The following is a 14,391-nucleotide window of genomic DNA, read 5'->3' on the forward strand; positions in this document are numbered from 1 at the left end:
TACATATACATATATTTGTGCAAATGATTTAATAAAACTTTATTATTTTGAAAATGATATATAAAAGAAGTGAGACTCTAGGAAAGTGGAAACAAAGTTAATAGGGAAAATAAATTTATTAACCATATAAAGGACAGATGCAACCATGATGGTGGCATATTAAAAGAAAAATTAATGTCAAAATGAAGGGAACAACGATGGTGGCTGGAAAACAGGGGTAGGTTTGAAGAACTGCAGAGGTAGTTGAGGGTTTTCATTAAAAAAAGAGGTAAGGGAAAAGCCCAGAGAATGGCAATCAGAAGTAGCAATCTCTTTGGGTGTGCATTGAATTTGGGAAAGAATAGATAGAGCAGCAAAGGAGAAGAGACGACAATAGTGGGAGGCTAGGAAGGAAGGGAAAATAGTAGAAGGCAGCAACACGAGAAAAAACAATGGCTGGAAGATAGCACAGCTAGATTCTACTTAGCAGTTGACAGGTTCCTTATTCATTCATAACCTCTAGTATTTAAATAATTCCACAGCTTAGACTCATTTTGGAAGGATTGACTGTGAAGTGTGTGGTGCTTTGCTCTTAGTCTGGTTTTGAATGAGTTTAGAAAATTAAGGTTTTATTTTCTTAGCCTACCACTTGAAGATGATTTCATTTCCTTCAACTATGGACATCCTTGACACCCAATTTCTTTTTCTTACACCTCACACTCTTCCTCTTTGAATTGTGAGTTAAGATTGTTTGGTACTTATGGTTCTTATGCATCATGTTCAAACCAGTAAGGATTTGTATTTTCTTTAACATATTTCCAGCTATATATTAATCTTCCCATAGAATGGAAGTTAATTAATCCAAGGGCAAGCAGTTTAGAAAGTGATTAAAATGATTAATTTTCCTTAAATCAATCATTCAGTCAATAACGCTTTAGGAGAGTAAAGATTCACTTTATTTTTGTTTTCTTAAGAGTTTATCAAGCATATAGATTTTTTTCTAAGAAGTAAATAGAATCTGATTTTGAAATTTTATCCCACCTTGCTGCTTGCATGGAATAAATTCTTATTGCCCAGATTCCTTTCTCGATTCTAAGAAAGATTAAACTATTTTCTTCTCTTCTTGTATATCTTATTCTCTTATATAGATAACTGGTTGTTTTATTAAACATTTTTATGATGAATAGTCAACTATTGGTACCATGAGTTTGATGTGACCATATTAAATTTGTACAAATGCTTTATTGCTATGGTAGACATAGACTATGTCTATATAGTTTGAGATTTGGAAATATATAGATATAACTATATTTAAATAAGAAATTTAGGTCTATGGAACTCTTTTAAATATATATTACTGTTATTTTGTTTGAAGACTAGACATACCATAGAAGAAATAAGTTAAATTAGTACATATTTTTAAATATACATTAGTACATATTTTTAAATATATATTACCATTATTTTGTTTGAAGACTGGACATATTGTAGAAGAAATAAAAAGATAAAGAGAATTTATTTTTATTTTTATCATACGGTAAAATGGTGCAAATGGTGGCTTGTTTAGTACTTTTACAATGATGACTGGGTTTTATGAAGGATTTAGCTTTATATGATTTATATTTTTGTTAGTGTGCAATGATTAAATACATGTATTGGTTATTTAGCTGATTATATTTTCATGGGCTGATTATATTCATGTAGCTGAATATTTTCATGTGCTGAATATTATCTTGTTGCTGAATATTTTCATGTGATGTTTTAAAAAAAATAAAATTATTAGCTTCATTGTTGAGCAACTAAATGTTGTATATCTTGCAAAGCTATAATCAAACTTAATAGAGTGAATTATTGTTGATCTATGATTGTTTAGTCTTGAATTCTTTCATAGTTAAATTAGTTTCACATAGATTTAGTAATGTAAAAATACTTAAGAAAATCTTGTTATCTATATGTAGACGATTGAATGGTCATATAATTCCATTTTCATGATAAAACTTAACAGTTTGATTAGCAAATTTTACTATTATGAATGAGTAAATATAGAGATAGAAAGTTGATACTGATAAATGGAATGAATGTCGTGGTTAAATTCCTTATGGATGGGTGTATTATGGCATTGGGAGGGTGGGGATGGATGCATCTCGTTTTGCTTCTCTCAACTTGTCAAATGTTGCATGGTAGGATTCATTATGGTTTGACTCTCCATGCATAATGTTGATGAACTTAGTGCTTGGCCAAGCCATCAAATATTAATTCAGTAGCAATACTGTTATTTTCTGACATTGCATATGGGTAGATATGCTGAATTGTTCATATGGGTTTAAATGTTCTCTTTACTTCAGCATATGTGTTGATATGTAGAATGTTTTGTTTTATTTCCCTGCCATATATCTGTGATTAGCCTACTTAGCACATGGATGTTTGTAGTAAGTTTCACAACTGCACTAGATCCATCCAATCCATCTTGTTTTGGGAGGCTAACTTTCTTGTGCCAGGCTCGGGGAGTTCTTCATGTCAAGAAGAACCTCGAGGGAGTAATTACTCTATGGTTGGCGTGGTAAAAGCACCTAGGCCACACCCCTGTTCAAGTAGCAGATGGACGATGTTCATTGGCTAAGGATTGGAATTCTCAAAAGTAGGATAGTGAACACTTGGAAGTTGCTGATGCTACTGGCTACTCACTCTTCTTTCCTCATGATGTATATGTATTCTAAAATTGTTCCTACGTTCAATACACTTTTTAGTTGACCCTTTTCAATACATGGATTTAATGAAGACTTGTAAGGGTCATCTTTTAAGATTTAAAGATATCAGAACATCATTGTAATCGCATTTTTGTAATGATCTTTGTATTATTTTTCAGTTATCTCAATGAATTGTCATTGTTTTTCAACTCCATTGCTGATGTGTATCTTTCTTTTTCCATATTTCTCATTTTATTGATGATTTGGCATAATATTTTAGAATCGGCCTTTACATTTGATATCAGAGCACTTGGTTTAAAACCTAGGCCTTGGGGCTACTATGCTAATTAACGCAAACATGTGTAGGTGTTTCAATCATCACTATGGTTGCAAGAGTGAACCATAGAGGTGAATCCAGTAATGGTCTACGAGGTGATGAACCCAATCAGAGACTTGATCAGATTGTGGCACTCTTGACTCAGCAAGGGGCCATTTTGCAATAGCAAGGACAAAGGATGGATACCTTGGAACAAAATGTTTAGGGTAGACCTATTGATGAGGAGGAAAGAAAGCACACAGAGGATCAACACTTAGAAGCCCTGTGTCAACAAGAGGAGGAATAGAGGAAGAAACTTGTGAATGACCAATTGGCTAAGGCACTTAGGAGGTTAGAGGAAGAGCGAAAGGTAGAAGCTGATCTTCAAATGGCTATGAATAACATAGATAGGGTGCAAATTTTGGCTGATTTGAGAAAGGACCTCAAGAAGGTCACACCACCCATGTTTTATGGAAGATCTTTTTGGGAAGATGCTGAAGCATGGATTACAAGCATAGAAAAGTATTTCCTTGTGCAAAACTATACCGAGAACTCTCGAGTAGTTTGGGCTAGTTTTCAGCTCATGGGTGAGGTAGGTACTTGGTGGGAGAATGTCATGACTAAAAATAAATTTTAGCATGGAGAGGTAACTTGGGAAGAATTTCTTCAACATTTCCACAAGCGGTGGTTACCACAACTCTACTATGATAAGAAAGTAGCAAACTTTTATAAACTGGTTTAGGGGAACATGAATGTCACATAGTATCATGAGCACTTTTATCATTTGGTGAAGTATGTTTTGTAGTAGCAACATGATGAACTATTTAGAACTCAAAAATTTGTGATGGGTTTGAAACCTGAGATTTATAGTGAGGTTGAGGTGCAAGAACTTGAAATAATGGACTTTGCACTACGTAAGGCTCTTAACCAGGAGCAAAGATTGAAGGATGCGACCTCATCTAAATCCATCAGCCAAAATTATAAGAGGAAGTTCCAAGGTAATAGAGGATATCAAGATAAAAAGGGGTACCAGGATGACAAGTATATAGGAAATGGGAAGAAACAACAGATTAGAAATATGGAAAAAGGACAAGAGGGTTTTTATAGGAATAGGAACAAAGGGAACTGGAATGGTAACAAGAACCAGAATAACAAAAATAATAGGAATAGAAATGAGAAAAGTGGAAGGAACTAGAATAATAGGAATGATCAGAATAGAAATGATGATAGGAAGGGTCCTAGAACTGGATGCTTTTTCTATGGTGGTAATCCCTTTGTTGCTAAATGCCTGCAGTGGTCTGATAGGAAGGAGATTCCATCATAGCATCACATTCATGATGTAGTTGGTCATCAGCAAGCAAAATTTCAAGCTACACCTATTCAGCTAATTGGTACAGTTTTTGGTATTACTATTTCTATTCTAGTTGATATTGGTGCCACTGAATGTTTCATAGATCCTAAAGTAGTAGCTAGATTACCTATTAAAGTTGGTTTTATGGCTAAACTATGGTCTGTAGAGTATGGTAATAGGGATGAGTGGAGGGTTGAGAAATGTCTTTTTTGTAGTGAGTTGGAACTTCCCAACTTTCGAATAGAGGTGAATCTTTTTGTAGCTCCTTTAGGTTCTTATGATGTCATCTTAGGCATTAACTAGTTAAGTGAACATAAGGCCTTACTTAATCATAAGGATAAGTTAATTGAATTTCATGATGAAATAGGGCACTCAATGACACTGAATGGTGTCAAAAAAGCACTTGAGCTAAGACACATCTCTATTATGCAATTAAAGAAAGCAAGGAGAAAGGGGTGTCAGTTGTTTGTGGCACTTGTCAAGGATTTGGAAGAAGAAACCCCACCTCATTTAGAGGATTATGCTATCTTAAAGGAATTCAACGATGTGTTTCCAGATGATTTTCCAAAACTACCTCCATAAAGGGAGTTCAATTTTTCTATTAATTTGATACTAGAGGCTAAACCTCAATCAAGGGTTCCTTACTGCATGACTTCCACCGAGATGTATGAGATAAACAGTCAATTACAGGAACTTTTAGACAAGGGTTTTATCACATCTAGTGTATCACCTTGGGGAACACCTGTAATCTTTGTCAAAAAGAAGGATGGTACCTTAAGGCTATGCATTGAGTACCGTATGCTGAATAAGGTTACCATAAAGATTCGGTATCCTTTACCCCATATTGATGAACTATTTAATCAAATGAAAGCGGCTACCATCTTCTCAAAGATAGATCTAAGACCCAAATATCAACAACTTTGGATCAAGGAGGTAGATATATCCAAAATAGCATTTAGAACAAGGTACATGCATTATGAATTCATAGTCTTACCTTTTGTACTAACGAATGCCCCTGCGGCTTTCATGAACCTGATGAATAGTGTATTTTGAGATTGTCTTGATAATTTGGTGGAAATTTTCATTGATGACATTTTGATATATTCTAATACTGTGCAAGAATATTAAGAGCACTTGCATATAGTTTTGCAATGCCTTAGAGAGAAGAAACTTTTTGGAAAACTCTCAAAGTTTTTGTTTTATCGAAAGGAGATCCATTATTTGGGACACATCTTATCAGTAGAAGGTATTACAATGGATCTAGCAAAGATTAAATCCATTCTTGAATGGCCAGTACCTTAGATCATCAGCGAGGTATAGTGTTTTATGGGGTTAGTAGGTTATTATAGGAGATTTGTGGAAGGCTTCTCAAAAATTGCAGCACCTATCACTTCCTTGCAGTGAAAGGGAAAATGGTATGAGTGGACTGAAGCATGTGAGAGAGCATTTTAGTGGCTGAAGAAAAAGCTTACATCCACTCCTATTTTAGTGATTCCAGATCCAAATGGACATTTTTTGGTTACGATAGATGCTTCAGGGATGGACTAGGAGGTGTACTTATGCAAGATGGTAAGGTAGTCACCTATGAGTCTAGGAAGCTTAAATAGTATGAGGTAAACTATGCACCACATGATCTTGAATTAGATGCAATAGTACATGCCTTGTAGATGTGGCGACATTATTTATTAGGGAAATTGTTTGAGTTAAAAAATAATCACATGGGGTTGAGGTACATATTTACTCAACCAAATCTTAATGCCAGACAGAGGTGATGGTTTGAGTTTCTTAGCGAGTATGATTTTTGCATTGAGTACATAAAAGGGAAGGAGAATAGAGTGGTAGATGCACTGAGCCGTGTAGAAAGACATATCACCTCTATTACTACTTCTAGAACTTGCTTGAGGGAGTATATTCTTCAGTATCTCCTTGGAGATACTCACTATGATTGGGTGAAATCAGTTTTGGATGTGGATTCTTCAAATTCTCGGTTTGAGGATTATTCTTTTGATGATGACAGTCTACTTGGATACTAGAACAGGATATATGTTTTTGACCGTGAAGGATTACAGAAGGTGATTCTTGAGGAGATGAATTGCACTCCATTTTCAAGGCACCCTGGGGTAAACAAGATGATGGCTGATTTGAGACCATTATATTTTTTGCAGGGACTCAAGTGGGATGTGATAGAGTATGTGGCCTAGTGTTTGGAATGTCAGCATGTAAAGGTTGAACATGTCCATCCAATAGGACTCCTGTACCCACATGAGATTCCACAATATAAATGGTAGGTTATCAGTATGGACTTTGTGCAAGGTTTACCTATGACATGATGCAAGCATGATGTTATCTTGGTCATACTTGATAAATTAACCAAAGTTGCCCACTTTATTCTTGGAAGTCTGAAAGATGGTTCTCCAATTTTGGCAAGGAAATTTGTGCATGAGATATTTCGATTACATGGTATTCCAAAAACCATTATTTTAGATAGGGACACTTGTATGACTTCTCAGTTTTGGACTACTTTGAACTCTGCTTTGGGTGCATGGTTGAACTTTAGCACTGCCTATCACCTAGAGACAAATGGTCAAACTGAATGAGTTAATCAGGTGTTAGAGGATTTATCGCGGATTTACTGCATGGATCAGTAGTACAAATGGGAGGAGTATCTTCCACTAATGGAGTTTGCTTACAAAAACTCCTATCATTCATCTTTAGGCATGGTACCTTTTGAAGCCCTTTACAGATGTAAGTGTCATACCCCCTATGAATTGGGATAAGGTAGAGGATCGGATCATTGTAGGCTCAAAAATGCTAAGGGAAATGGAGGATTAGATGATCTTGATTTGCAGTCAACTAAAAGAAGTAACTGATCAATATAAGAGTTATACTAACAAGAAATGCAATTTTAGGTAGTTTCAAATTGGAGATAAGGTGTTTTTGAGAGTTAGACCGTAGAAGAGTTCCATCTCATTTGGCAAGAGTTCAAAGCTTTCTTCGAGATTTGTTGGCCCCTTTGAGGTGTTGGAAGTTATCAACCCAGTTGCATATCCGCTTGCTCTGCCACCTGCACTAGCCCATATTCATAATGTTTTTCATGTATCCCTTCTTAAGGCATATCACCCTGACATGTCTCATGTGCTTGACTAGCATGCGTTGTAGGTTCAGGATTCGGGAGTGGTCGCAGTTAAGCCCACCAGACTCATTGAGCATCATATCATTGGGGTACGAGATCAAGATGTTCTCCAGTATAAGGTCCAATGGGACCAATTTGGGGAGGATACTGCCACTTGGGAGGACACATATGACTTGCAAAATTCTTTTTTGCATCTAATTTGAGTTGCGTTTATCTAGATTTTTATTTGAGCACTGTTATGTTGTTATTTTGATTGACATCGGGATGATGCATTTTTGTAGAGGGGAGGGATGTCACGACTCACCATACAACTTCTTTGTTTGTGCCTACATGGCAATTATGTGGCAACCTTGTCAATTTCAACATGGTCAAACTTGAATTAATTAGGATTAAATAATGTTATGTTGACTTCTACTTAATGATGTGATTAAAATTTCATGGTTAACTAGTTTAATAACACATGAAAAATTTTGGTTACATTTTGTTACATGATTGGATCTCATTTAGATGATGATATAATAATGTATGTTTTGTAAATGCTATGATGTCATGATGAAGAATTTAGTTATTATATTGATGGTTACTAACTTGCTTTTGGTTGTGACTGTTTGAGTGATCGCAAGTTGTTGAAGACAAGGGTGTGGTTGATGTAGAGAAAAGTAAGCCTTTTGGAAGAGAACTTATGGATAATCCTCATAGCTTACACATACCACTTAGAGTTTATTTTAGTTTGAGGTCATGTTGTGTTTAATTTTATTTTTCTTAATTCCTTTAATAATGAAACTTGAATCTGGTTAAATGTGATGTGTGTGTGTGTGAATAGATAATATCTTCATCTTATTTTATTATTAAAAAGAAAAAAGAAATGAATGTCAAATGTGTATGATCAAATTCCAATCATTTTTAGTTTAAGTTTTTTTTAAAAAATTTCTAGTATATATACATAAATTTGTGCAAATTATTTAACAAAACTTTATTATTTTGAAAATGATATATAAAAGAAGTGAGACTCAAGGAAAGTGGAAACAAAGTTAATAGGGAAAATAAATTTATTAACCATATAAAGGACAGATGCAACCATGATGGCGACATATTAAAAGAAAAATTAATGACAAAATGAAGGGAGCAGCAGTGGTGGCTAGAAAATAGGGGTAGGTTTGAAGAACTGCGGAGGCAGTTGAGGGTTTTCCTTAAAAAAAGAAGTAAGGGAAAAGCACACAGAGCGGTAGCTAGAAGTAGCAATCTCTTTGGGTGTGCATTGAATTTGGGAAAGAATAGATAGAGCAGTAGAGGAGAAGAGACGGCAATAGTGGGAGGCTGGGAAGGAAGGAAAAATAGTAGAAGGTAACAGCTGGAGAAAAAGCTTGCATAGTTGGAACATAGCATAGTCAAATTCTACTCAATAGTTGACAGGTTCCTTATTCCTTCATAAACTCTAGTGTTTAAATAATTCCACAGCTCTGAGTCATTTTGGAAGGATTGACTATGAAGTGTGTGGTGTTTTTCTCTTAGTTTGGTTTTGAATGAGTTTAGAAAATAAAGGTTCTATGTTCTTAGCTTGCCACTTGAAGATGATTTTATTTCCTTTAACTATGGACATCCTTGACACCCAATGTCTTTCTCTTATAGCTCACACTCTTCCTCTTTGAATTGTGAGTTAAGATTGTTTGGTACTTATGGTTCTTATGCGTCATGTTCAAACCAGTAAGGATTTGTATTTTCTTTAACATATTTCCAGTTGTATATTAATCTTCCCATAGAATGGAAGTCAATTAATCCAAGGGCAAGCAATTTAGGAAGTGATTAAACTGATTAATTTTCCTTAAATCAATCATTCAGTCAATAATGCTTTAGGAGAGTCAATATTCACTTAATTTTTGTTTTCTTAAGATTTTATCCAGCATATAGATTTTTTTCTAAGAATTAAATATAATCTGATTTTGAAATTTTATCCCACCTTGCTACTTGCATGGCATAAATTCTTATTGCTCAGATTCCTTTCTTGATTCTAAGAAAGATCAAACTGTTTTCTTCTCTTCTTGTATATCTTATTCTCTTATATAGATAACCCGCTGTTTTATTAAACATTTTTATGATGAATAGTCAACTATTGGTACCATGAGTTGGATGTGAGCATATTAAATTAGTACAAATGCTTTATTGCTATGGTAGACATAGACTATGTCTATATAGTTTGAGATTTGGAAATATATAGACATAACTATATTTAAATAAGAAATTTAGGTCTATGGAACTCTTTTAAATATATATTACTATTATTTTGTTCGAAGACTAGACATACCATAGAAGAAATAAAAAGATAAAGAGAAAACAAAAATATTTATCGTACATTAAAATGGTGCAAATGGTGGCTTGTTTAAAATTTCTGGATTGTTACTATTTTTACAATGCTAACCGGGTTTTATGAATGATTTAGCTTTATATGATTTATATTTCCATCAGTGTGCAATGATTAAATACATGTACTGGTTATTTAGCTGATTATATTTTCATGGGCTAATTATATTCATGTAGCTAAATATTTTCACATGCTAAATATTATGTTGTTGCTGAATATTTTCATGTGATTTTTTTATATATTTTAATTATGAACTTTACTATCGAGCAACTAAATGTTGTATATCTTGCAGAGCTATAACCAAACTTAATAGAGTGAATTATTTTTGATCTATGATTGTTTAGTCTTGAATTCTTTCATAGTCAAGTTAGCTTCACATAGATTTAGCAATGTAAAAATACTTAAGCAAAGCTTGTTATCTATATGTAGATGATTGAATGGTCATATAATTCCAATTTCATAATAAAACTTAACAGTTTGATTAGCATAGTTTACTATTATGAATGAGTAAAGACCGAGATAGAAAGTTGATACCGATAAATGGACTGAATGTCATAGTTAAATTCCTTATGGAAGGGTGTATTATGGCATTGGGAGGGTGGGGATGGATGCATTTCATTTTGCTTCTCTGAACTTGTCAAATGTTGCGTAGATTCATTATGGTTTGACTCTCCATGCATCATGTTGATGAACTTAGTGCTTGGCCAAGCCATCTTATATTAATTCGGTAGAAATACTATTATTTTTTGACATTGCATATGGGTAGATATGCTGAATTGTTCATATGGGTTTAAGTGTTCTCTTTACTTCAGCATATGTGTTGATATGTAGAATGTTTTTCTTTATTTCCCTGCCATATATCTTTGATTAGGCTATTAAGCACATGGATGTCTATGGTAAGTTTCATAGCTGCACCGGATCCATCTGATCCATCTTGTTTTAGGAAGCTAACTTTCTCATGCCAGGGTTGGGGATTTCTTCATGTTAGGAAGAACCCTAGGGGAGTAATTACTCTGTGGTTGGCATGGTAAAAGCACCTGGGCCACACCCACGTTTAAATAGCAGATGGAAAATGTTCATTGGCTAAGGATTAGAATTCTCAAAAGTGAGATAGTGAACACTTGGAAGTTGCTAATGCTACTGGCTGCTCACTCTTCTTTCCTCATGATGTATATGTATTCTAAAATTGTTCCTATGTACAATACACTTTTTAGTCGACCCTTTTCAATACATGGATGTAATGAAGACTTGTAAGGGTCATTTTTAGAGATTTAAAGATATCAAAAAATCATTGTAATCGCATTTTTTTAATGATCTTTGTAATCTTTTTCAGTTATCTCAATGAATTGTCACTATTTTTCAACTCCATTGCTGATGTGTATCTTTCTTTTTTTGTATTTCTCATTTTATCGATGATTTGGCATAATGTTGTAGAATCCACCTTTATAATAAATCTAGGGAGAGATAAAGAGGAATATTTAGAAAGAGATATAGATGTTGAGATAGATTGGTAAAGAGATAAGTATATATAGTGAGGACAACATACCTAGTGCATGTCAAGGTGTGATTTCTAGTTATTAGTTGGTTTAACTATTTGTAATATATAGGTCTACTACCTAAATGGTAATTTATTGGTTTAACTTGATGTGGAATGCATCACCTTAAGAAAATAAAATTATAAACCTTCAAACATTATTTGATCACGTGATTGAAAATGTGTAAATAACCTAATAACTAGAGAATTTTTTTTTAGGTTTTTCTATCATTAGATGATATAATAGGACATCGTTCCATCACTCCTTAATGTAAAATTCCAACTTACACCAAATTTTGAAATGATAAAAGAAGGTAGACATGTTTACAACATAATAAATCTAAAGAGATCAATCTAGGTTTTACAAACCCTTAATTTCTTTCCCAGGGCAAAACTCTTCTACCCTCAACAAAGCTCTGATACCATGTGAAAATTCCTATTGCAGTCACTGATAATTAATATCCTATCATAAATGATTATTAAAATGCCAAAAATAAATTCCAAAATAATATGAAATTATAACACAACTACAACTTGACCAATAAAAATATGGAAGGAAATTCACAACACAAGAAACACAATATTTTTGGAAAAATTGTCCTTGGAAAAACCCTTAAGGGAAAACCAGTTCTATAGATGAGGAATTATATTAACTTTAGCAAATCAAGAGATTCAAAATTCCTTGCCTCTCACTAGAAAAACTCTAACAACCTCCTAATTTCTCCTATTGATGTTCCTCCATTTCTCTCCCAAATGCTATCACTGTGTCCTTACTAACACTGCAAGATTGTTTGCTATCACTACAAACTCATTTACTAACACTACAAATGCTTCTACTTGATTGTTCAAGCTTCTCAAAGATTCTTGTTCTCCAAATTCTCCCCTTGACTCCCTTTTATACTACTCCTATTGGAAAACCAACAACTAAGATCCTATTGGAAAACCAACAACTAAGATTGATTCTCAATTGATAGTCAAGATTAAAACAACTTAACAACCCTAACCAAGTCAATTTCTAGTTGCTTCTAAAAGTGGTCATTTAATTAACAAATATATATCCCTAATCTAACAAATTATTTAATAGAACAATTATTTTCCAATTAACTAAATATGGAAGAACAACTATCCAAAGCTACCAAAATTTACAAGTCATTCCTTGTTGTAAAATGAATCCACACATACATTTAATTTGTGAAACAATGTTGTGCTTATATCAAATCAATTTTCTTGAAAGCCTTTTGCTAGTTGAGAATATCAAGCATCTTGGAATAGCTTTGTATTTCAAAGAAGAAATCAAAGTAGCTCTTGACTATGTTTACGTGTAAGTATTTTCTCCCTCATGTACTTTAATACTCATTAATTGTTATGATTGAGACAATTATTTTATGGGGTTGATATTGGAGTAAAAAAGGAATTAGATGGAGTAGGGAGAGTCTCTTTACAGATATCAACACTACAACACTGGGATTTCGAACCCTTAGGATCCATCAATACAATGTCTCCCAATGTAGAACTTTTCCCTCTAGATAAGATATCAATGTAGATTACATTTATTAATTTTTTTTTTTAAAGATTATTACTATCTAAATAAGTTGTTTTTATAATACAGACATGTTTAAAATCTTAGAGGTGCTCACTAATTTTATATGATGATAATCAAGCATGGCTTAGAGAAACCCTATTTAGGTAGGTTTACAAAATTTTCTTGTGTTCTTTTGATCAGTCATTTGTTCATCATCTACTACATTATTTATTTATTTATTCATTTTATAGGATGTCATATGCTCATAATACTTCAAGTGTTGACTTAGCTACATTAAACTTTGACATTGAAAATCCATGCATCAAAAGGAATTGAAATATATTTCAAGGTGAGTAAGATATAATATTACTATATTTTTTACCTTTTAACAGTCTAAAAATTTATGTAAATAGTAATTATAAGTTTTTGTATGCTATATGAGATGGTGGAAAAAGTCACATATAGCAGAAATGGACTTTGGATGACAAAGGGTTCTAGAATGGTTCATTACAGGGACCTTATTTGAACCTAAGTATTAATTATATAAAATTGTCATTGCCAAAAAAAAATAAAATCTTGTTAGGAGTTATCAATGATGCTTACAACATATATGCAACAATAGAAGTTTTGCAAATTTTATGAAAGCAATGAAGAGGTAATTTCTCAAATTCTAGTTCAATACTTCTCTTGAAACCAAAGTATCTGATACTTTTTGCTATGTGTAGATGAGATACTTCTCTTGTAGATCAGCTTCCAAACTATATGAAAATCATCTTCAAAGTGTGGTATGAAATCATGAATGAATTAAATATGGAGGTGAAAAAGAAATAAGGATGTGATATACTCCTTACATTAAAAAAAAATGTATGTAATTAAATTATTATCTCATTGCATATGCTCAAATACTTGGAAATTACTTTTTATGAGTGATTCATTATGAAAACACTCTATTTGTATAGTGGGTAGAGCACATCAATACTATAATGTTGAAAGACAATGGTCAAAAGATGGTTATAGACCAACAATTGAAGAGTACTTCAAGAATCGTGTCTTATCACTTGGTGTTGGGCCAAGTTTACTTGCAATATTTTTAATGGGTGAGATTGTTATGGAAAACGATTTTACAATTGTAACTAATTCCTCAAAGAAATTTCATCTGATGACCTTGCAAGGGAAAAGTTGAAATGATTTTTTGACTATGGAGGTAATTATTCTACCAATTAGATATGACAAGGAATGAAGACAAAACATGCTAATAATGTCTCTTATTTGATGCAGAGTGAGAAGGATCAAAGGGGACAAGAATGGTCACTTACAAAATGTTATATGAAGGATAATCTACGTTCTATAGAAGAATATTGTCTAAATCACTTTAGAGGAATTATCTATCCAAGTCTAAAATAATTGAACTATCAATAGTTTAAGGCAGTTGATGCACCCCCAAAATATGGTGAAATTTCTCTCTTTAATTTTAGAATACCTTGAGTGCTCTTCTACAAGTACATAGAGA

The 14,391-nt window shown here is 33.2% G+C and overlaps 1 pseudogene; it reads left to right on the top strand.

Moving 5' to 3' along the window:
* LOC149562960 (taxadiene synthase-like) overlaps nucleotides 1-14,064 on the top strand; it is a 98,705-nt pseudogene extending 84,641 nt beyond the window's left edge.
* The last annotated feature ends 327 nt before the right edge of the window (nucleotides 14,065-14,391 follow it).

The sequence above is a fragment of the Cupressus sempervirens genome, chromosome 4 (assembly GCF_028749045.1).
Source record: "Cupressus sempervirens isolate cs-2001-9-10 chromosome 4, ASM2874904v1, whole genome shotgun sequence".
NCBI classification, from domain to species: Eukaryota; Viridiplantae; Streptophyta; class Pinopsida; order Cupressales; family Cupressaceae; genus Cupressus; species Cupressus sempervirens.